Source organism: Chaetodon trifascialis, chromosome 23 (genome assembly GCF_039877785.1).
Source record: "Chaetodon trifascialis isolate fChaTrf1 chromosome 23, fChaTrf1.hap1, whole genome shotgun sequence".
NCBI classification, from domain to species: domain Eukaryota; kingdom Metazoa; phylum Chordata; class Actinopteri; order Chaetodontiformes; family Chaetodontidae; genus Chaetodon; species Chaetodon trifascialis.
In genome coordinates, this window is record NC_092078.1 from 19384318 (window position 1) to 19393056 (window position 8739).

Sequence of the window (8739 nt, forward strand, 5' to 3'; positions counted from 1 at the left end):
GACTGCTTGCACTGGGAGGAGCAGCCCTGACCGAACTGCAGCTGTGGATACAACCAGAAGAGGAAGAGACGGGTGCATAAGTTGCAGTAAGTAACGTTAGCATTTAATACTACATTGGGCAGTTTTTTGGCCGCCAAACCTTAATTATGCTTATTGCACTACGTTCCCAACATTTGGTAACCGTTGACCTGATATTTAACATTACAGCGTATTTTTGTATTTTAAAGGAAAAGGTGCGGCGTCACAATAGTGACGGAAACGACAGGCGATATGAACCTGAGCAGGGGTAAGTTAATAAAATACACAGAAATACATAGGATATATTCTGCAGAATGTAAGTAAATGTAAATGTTACATGACCTGTTTGCACTTTTTGTGTTTTACAGACTGAACTCGTCCCACAACGAAGCGGTGAGGTCACATTTGATGGTGACTTTAACTGGGAGTCCAGACATGGATGGTGTGGACAGAGGAGTCCTTTTATGTAAGTTTTTTTTTTTTTTATTTAACCCCTTTCTGTTGTTTGCTGTTTTTGTTGTTGCTGTTGAAGCCTGTCCTAATTATTTCAAACGAATATATATTTTCTTCCAGGGGTCTGAAAGACATATTATGAGACGATGTGGAGGAGCTTCAGGTATGCACAGCCGGCTCTTTCAGTTCAGGCAGCAGCTGTGAAGATTTCAGCTTGCAGCAGACAGAGAAGGAAGCAGGTAAGAATTATATGAATGCCGCTTTATTTTCACAATAATGTAAAAATGGGCTGAATTTTATTTATTAGCTGCATTGTTTTTAACAAACATGGTCACATATGTTATCATGTGTTATTGTTTCTTAGCAGTACTAATATTATATTAATGCCTGTATTTACAGCTGCTGGAAGCAAGAAGGAGTGTCCTAGCCACCCAGCAGGAAATTGATTTTTGGCAGGGGGTCACTGTTGACATGATGTCCATTGAGGAGGATGACACCGCAGAAGGCGAAGCTGGGTGGATAGTAAAGCCTCCATCTTTCTGCAGTCAGACTCTCTCCCAACTCTGCCAGACACTTCAAGAGCGGCTGGAGAGCAACCCAAAGTATGTGGCGACACAACGCAAGAGGCTTCGCATCGAGTCCCTGTCAAAGCGACAGGCGCCAACTCAGTATGACCCAGAGGCAGCAAAGAATCATTTCCACTGCAAAAAAAAGAGTATTAGGCCTCTGAAATTTTTCCAGAGGCCTTAGACTCTTTCTTTCATGCAGCAGGCTGAGGATGGCAGACGCCAACAGACTCAACAAACTGATCCGCAAGGCCAATGATGTTGTGGGGATGGAGTGTGACTCTCTGACAGTGGTGTCAGAAAGGAGAATGCTGACTAAGCTACGGACTATCATGGACAAAATCTTACACCCACTTCATGATGTGCTGGCCAGGCACAGGAGTACGTTCAGTGAGAGACTCATCCTACCTAAACTCAGGACTGAACGCTACAGGAAATCATTCCTGCCTGTGGCCGTCAGCCTGTACAACTCCTCCCTCTGAAAGGCCCTTGGACTTTTCAATTATCTGTTACATATTTGACTAAACTTTGCACATCTGTTACTTTGCACATCCATTTATAATACTTTGCACATCCATATGTATTACTTTGCACATACTTTGCACATACTTTGTATATACTGTTCTATTTTTTTTTCTATTTTTTATCAGTATATATATATTGTTTTATATTTTGTGGTATATTTTGTTATATATATATATATATATATATATTCTCGCACGGTGGCGCAGCAGGTAGTGTGCGTGCCTCACAGCAAGAAGGTTGCCGGTTCGATCCCCGGGCGGGGCCTTTCTGTGTGAAGTTTGCATGTTCTTCCTGTGCATGCATGGGTTCTCTCCGGCTTCCGCCCACAGACCAAAAACATGCTCATTAGGTTAATTGGTGACTAAAATTGCCCCTAGGTGTGAGTGTGAGTGTGAATGGTTGTCGGCCGTTGACAGAAAGGCTCCAGCCCCCCGCAACCCCGAAAGGTGTAGGTGGTAAAGAAAATGGATGGATGGATGGTTATATATTCTCAATATAAATATTTTGTTTTTATATTTGTTTATCATATATATAGTTAGTTAGTCATATATATAGTTTTATTCTAACTCCATTCTTGTAAGGAGCACTGCAACTAAAACAATTTCCCCTCGGGGATTAATAAAGGATTTCTGATTCTGATTCTGATTCTGATTCTGATTCTGATGTCACTTCTTTCTTTTTATATAGGTGAGTACATGATTACAGTTACCTGCTGTTGATCAAGTGTAACAGTGAGCTGTTGCAGCCTGCATGCATTTACACTGTAACAGTGCTATCATGTTTTACTCCTAAGAACACCCTGTTATCATCACAGTCCACTTTTGTTACAGTTGTCCAGTCTACTGTGTCCTGCAACAACGAATGTTGTAATGCACTGTATTACGGCGAGAATGCTGATAGAGGACAAGCCACCACGTCATCAGAGGATCCTCTTTCCAAACTGAGCTTTTGGAAATCCATGAAGGGAGAGTGTAGAGCCAAACCAGTGAAGAATCAGGCCACATTCTTAAGTGTTAACTTCTCTTTTTTCACTCAAAAAATAAACATTCATATTATACATGACACAACTCCGTACTTTCAACACAATAAATAAACAAAAAACACTGACTATATTTAGTTTATGATAGTGTATGAACAGTGAAGTTAAGTAGGTTATTATAGATAAAACTCACTTCTCTCCCCCATAGCTGTAGGTATTCCTAGCGTGAGCATTGACAATCTGAGACGTTTTTTTGACTAACCATTCTGAAGCTTCCTGCTGAATTCTCTGAGTCTGAGGTTCTGTAGGAGCCTCCCCTCCTTCAGGATCTGATTCAGGTTCGAACATGTACAGTTGAACTACTGAAGCACTCGGTCTGTTCATTGCCACCATGTCTGCTAATTTCAGGTTGAGTCTAGGCTTTCCCTGTTACCACGGTAACATGGGTGGGGCAGCAGCAGTTCATTTGCATTCAAAGCTACAGACACCAGAAACAGCACATTCTGAAAGGGGCTGAAACAAAGCGAAATAGAGGGAGGTGAGAATCTTTTCCTAAAAGCTATTTCCAGCAAACAGCTTCAAAAACATGTTTTATGGAATTCATAGACTAACTTATTGACACAGCTTCATAATATGGGACCTCCAATGAAAGATGGGAAAGCGAGTACATGTTTGTACATCAAGGAGAAAAACCGGTATGTCTTCTGTGTTACAAGGCAGTGTCAGTGATGAAGGAATACAATTTATGTTAGCATTTTGACACCAAACACGGAGCCAAGTATGCTAAATTTAGCCTAGAAGAAAAACACCAAATTGTCCAATCGTAGAAGAATTTCTTTAGAAAAGCTACAGACAGAAATGATGTGGCAATGAAAGCCAGCTTTATTGTGGCTGAAGAAATCTCCCGACCTTCAAAGTGTTTTTCAGAAGGTGCATTTTTGAAGCAGTGCATGCTAAAGGTATGTGAGCAGGTGTGCCCCAACCAGATCCAGACTTTTCAAAATGTCAGTTTGTCAAGAACACCATCGCAGTTGAGGAACTGCAGGCAATCTGACAATACAGCTGTCTGTAGAGACTCACAGTTACCTGACTTAATCATTAGCTGTTCATGAAAGCACAGACAACACAGATACAGCACATCTATCCAGTTTTAGAAGGGGTGTGAAGGCAGACTTCACTGTCAGTGAGGGGCTCTTGGGTGGAGCTGCATGGGACGACGATGGGGAGGGACATTTTTGATGCGGTCGAGAGGAAAAGTTGGTTCGGCTAACTACCGATGGCGCACCTGCAATATGTGGAGAAAAAACAGGCTTGTATGGACGACTGAAGGACAAAATACAAAAAAGTAACTGCCACACACCTCTGATAACTTACCATTGCATGAGGCTCTGTTTGGAAAGCTTCTGCAACTGGATGATATAATGAAGATACATTATAATGGATGTATGCCCTCTGCAAGGCCATCTGCAGCCATTTGTTTTTGTAAAATTCCACATCTGTTAGGCCAGGGGTGGGCAACCTGTTCCACAAAGGGCCGCTGTCGCTGCAGGTCTTCTTTCCAACCAAGCAAGAGCTCACAGTTTGACCAATCAGCTGTCTGAAGAGTGAGATCAGTTGATTGAATGAGTCAAGTCTGGTGTGCTGCTGCTTGGTTGGAAAGAAGACCTGCAGCCACAGCGGCCCTTTGTGGAACAGGTTGCCCACCGCTGTGTTAGGCAGTGCTCAGCTCCCTCTGTTTCCCTGTGTTTCCTTGCCCCCTTGTGGTCTTGTCTGTCTTCCCCTGTCTGTTCAGTTCTGTGCTGTGGGCTGTACCTGCCGGCCAGCTCCTCCGACCCCGCCTCCTCTCACACCTGCAAGTCATCATCTTATCATCACCTAATCTAGAGCTGTATTTAACCAGAGCGCAGTCCACCAGTATTTGTCGGATCGTCTGCTTGTCTTAGCGGTACACCTGTCCGTTCCTTTGCCTGTATTCAACCTTCTGTGATACTTGTCGAGCCTGACCTGAACCTTTTATTTTTTTTATGTGCTTCACCTGCCTGGTAAGCCCTCAGCCCAGCCCAGCCTTGCCTGTGAGAGGAGTCGGTTGCTGCCTGTTAAGAGCATTTTATGCTTTCACCCTTAGTTTCCCATTTTTGTGGACTCTCTTTCTGTTTAAAGACTGTCTAGTTCTGCTGGTCACTAATTCAGAGCATTTTTTTGCTCTCACCTTCAGTTTCCCACTTTTGTGGACAACTTTTGTTAATAAATCTGTGGATTGCTTTCTACCTGCCCGTTCATCTCTGTGTTCTCTTTGAGTCATCACTGAGAGTTCTCACATACGTAACAACATCTGTCACACATGTTCTTAGCAGCTCACATATTGTTGTACCATTGTTCTGCCTGTCTCAACTGTGACAAAAAAAAAATTTTGATTGCAATAACTTGTGTTTGATGATATTTGTGTTTGTTTCACTTGAAACATTTGATCTTTGATGTAGTAATGCAGGTTTCTTAACCTGATAAATTAAAGGGATTTATGTTACAGTAAAAGAGCAATGTGCTTACGATTATCTTTACATTTATGTAAAAGCATGTTCAATACATGTACACTTGAATAAATAAATAATAAAATGCAGAGACACTTATTTAACAATATGTTAAGGAGTGATTACATTTATACAGTCTTACAACCAGCCCTTTGAAGGCAAACATAATGCTGATTTTGCATGGAGTGAAAATGAGTATGACCTGCCTTCACTAGCTACTCTGCTAATCTATAGTTATGGATGGATGGAATGGATGAAATTACTGTTTATTGACCATTAAAATCAGCACATGTTCTTGCATGTATTTATGTTCACTAACGTTAGCTAATGTCTGTTCGATATGTTTAGGTTCCATGTGGGATAGTGAGGGTCTACTCTGAAGTCGGAGGCAGACACAGAAGGCTCAGCTGAAAGTCCCCATGGCTGGACATTTTATTTTCATGTGCTTCCAGAATAGTGCAACAAAAAAAAACAACACCAAGCAAAAACTATAAACATAAGGAACTGAGAAGAAATGAACTCATTTACTCACAAATTAACAGCACAAGCCCTGGTAGCTGCTGTGCATACCCTTCTCAACCTGGCCTCTCCAGACAACTCCCTTTATCCTTCCCTTTCCCTCCATTACAGGTAACAGGCCCCTACCATCCTCTCTTCAGGGTGGGCAAACAAACCATCCTGAACGTAGTACATAACAGACACATTGGACAATTTCTCCCTGAAACTCTCATTTCCCATGAGACTCAAATACGTAACCCAAGGCACCATTCTCAGCTATACCCAGCAGAAACCTTTAATGAGCTCAATAATATCAGCAGCTTCCCCCCCTCTGACATGGTAGCATCCCTGACCTCACTAATGATGTCACCAACTCTAAACTATAAAAGGCTGGGAATTGCTGGGCAGCTCCCTTTTTCCCCCTGGCTTGCTGCACCTGGTAAGGCTTAAACAAAAGACATGCGCTTAACTGAATAGTCTAACAAATGCTATTTACAGAAAATAATAAAAGTAAATGAAATACCCATAACTTGTGTCTGTCCTTACTATGCTAACTCAGTTGTAAAAATGATGGAAAGATAACGCTAAACACAAAACAGACCCGGGATAGTACTGTGTACTAGCATTATCACATGGACTTTCGAGTTAACATAAAGTAATGAAACCAAACAAACACTGTGAACAAAGAAATAGTTAGAAAAATAAACATGTACTTAAGCGGCAAAGTGAATTGTTAATCCACTTTGTCACATTCCACATGAATGATTTGTTACATTTATAGCAGTAACTTAGCACACTTTTCAAAAGATAAGGTCATTAGTTGGTCATTAGAAGAGGTTGATTAATGTTATGCAGTGCTAAAGTTAGCTAGTTAAATGTTAAGGTGCTGACTACAGTTTATAAATGTCTGTTCGATATGGTAAATGTACCGATTCAAATAGGTGTTTGAAAATGAAACTAATTAAACTAAAAAAAAATGTAACGTAGTGAACTTTTCAAAAGACAAAGACAGTGGTTGACGTTTTCCAGTGGAGTTTGTTGCTGCAACTGAGTTGAGCTAAAAATGTTCTTACATTCTGTTTTTACAGGTTCTTGTGAAAATGCAGTGGAAGTATTGTGAGTGTATGTGTGAGAAAAACATTACAGATTAAAACATGGGAGATACATTAGAACTGCACCGTTTCCTTGCTTACACCAAGAATGTTTGTGCACATTTAACTTCATTAATGCACTTAAGGTCCAATTGTCTATGATTCACCAGAAAGCCCAGGATGCACAACTGTGTGAAACTGCTAAAGCAACCTTTCACTGTCATCCATCCATTATCTATACCGCCTATCCCTTTCGGGGTTGCGGGGGGGCTGGAGCCTATCCCAGCTACAATGGGCGAGAGGCGGGGTACACCCTGAACCGGTCGCCAGCCGATTGCAGGGCCACATGTAAGGACAAACAAACATTCACACTCACACCTACGGACAATTTAGAGTCATCAATTAACCTAATGAGCATGTTTTTGGTCTGTGGGAGGAAGCCGGTGTACCCGGAGAGAACCCACGCATGCACAGGAAGAACATGCAAACTTCACACAGAAAGGCCCCCTTTCACTGTCAGTTATGTGATTTTTCTGCCCCCTGCACAGATGGAGCAGTTGCTTTCACTCACCTGCGCAGTACACATTTAAAAGTTAATCAGAGTCCAGTGTCCATATAAAGGATGTAACGTTCAGATAGTCACACACACAACATGCAGAGTTAGGGAGAGAAACTGTACACGCCATGCTTCTTGTGAAATTCTACTGCAAATTTGACCCATCCTTGGTCAGTTCTTCCTCCGCGGCAGACCAGGAGGACCGACCAGGGCCCGGGGACCCGGTTTCTTTTGTCAGCACTGGTTAGGTGGTGATCTTCTTTGCATGTTTTTAGTGTTTTTTTTTTTTTTTTTAAGGAACACAGGGAGAACATGCAAACTCCACACAGAAAGGCCCCTTTCCTCAAGCAGCAGACACCAAAGGCATTGTAGAGGACACAGTGGGAATCGAACCTGGGACATTCTAGTTGAGGCAACAGTGTTGCCACCATCCCACCATGCCACCCATAATAATACTAATACTATACTAATGTGTACTCCACATTTAATGCACATAGAAGTAAAGAACACAGAACAGACAATTGGAGGATGTTCAAGCCAGAAATAGTGTGAAGTGAAGATTCCAGCAATGAAGAGCTTCATGATCTAGGCAAACAGTTGGAGCACAATGTAGCAGCTCTTGTTTTAAAGATGCAAACCATCCTTCATATTCCAGAAAGTTCTGTACGAGGAGTCATGCAACAGCTTTTACAGATTTGTGAACTGTCCCAGCCACTTCTGCATAATTCAGTCTGAAACAACACACAGATATAGATGATACAGTTATGAGACAGTTAGTCAAGGCTGTCTCAGAGAGCAATGTCACAACGAGATAAAGAAAGCAAGAAAATGACGTCCTTAAAGGGGAGGAATTCAAAGTTGATGTTGGACTTTACATAGATGATTTTTAAGTGTCAAATCCTTTAGGAATGTCTAAAAAACACAGAATGACTGCAGTGTATTGGGTGATGGCTAATGTGCCATCAAAATATAGGTCTACACTACACTCCATTCAGCTTGCCCTTTTATGTAAAGCTTCTGATGTTAAAGAATATGGATATGCTAAAATTCTCCATCCTCTCATCCAACAACTGGTGTCTTTGGAGCAACATGGTGTATCTGTTGAGAAGTTGGGAGCATGTGTCAAAGGTACAGTGTTATATGTGACTGCTGATAACTTGGCTGTTCATTCACTGGTAGGATTCTTCGACAGCTTTGCTGTAGACAGGTCCTGCAGATACTGCATTGCGACGAGGAGCAAGATCCAAGACAAGGAGGTAAGTTGAGGCACCTTTGAACCCCGAACTAAAGACATTCACAACTGGCAGGTGCAGGAGGTACAGCAGGATCCGACTGTGGCTAAACAGTATGGGGTGAAAGGATGATGTGTTTTGACCGACAATCTGGAGCACTTTCATGTTGTTTGTGTTGTTTGAAAGAATTACTGGGACTTCATTACCACTGCACTCTCCAAAACAAAGATACAAAGACCCTGAATTTGATTATGAACTATGCAATCTGACAGATATTGAAGATCTTCCAGAAA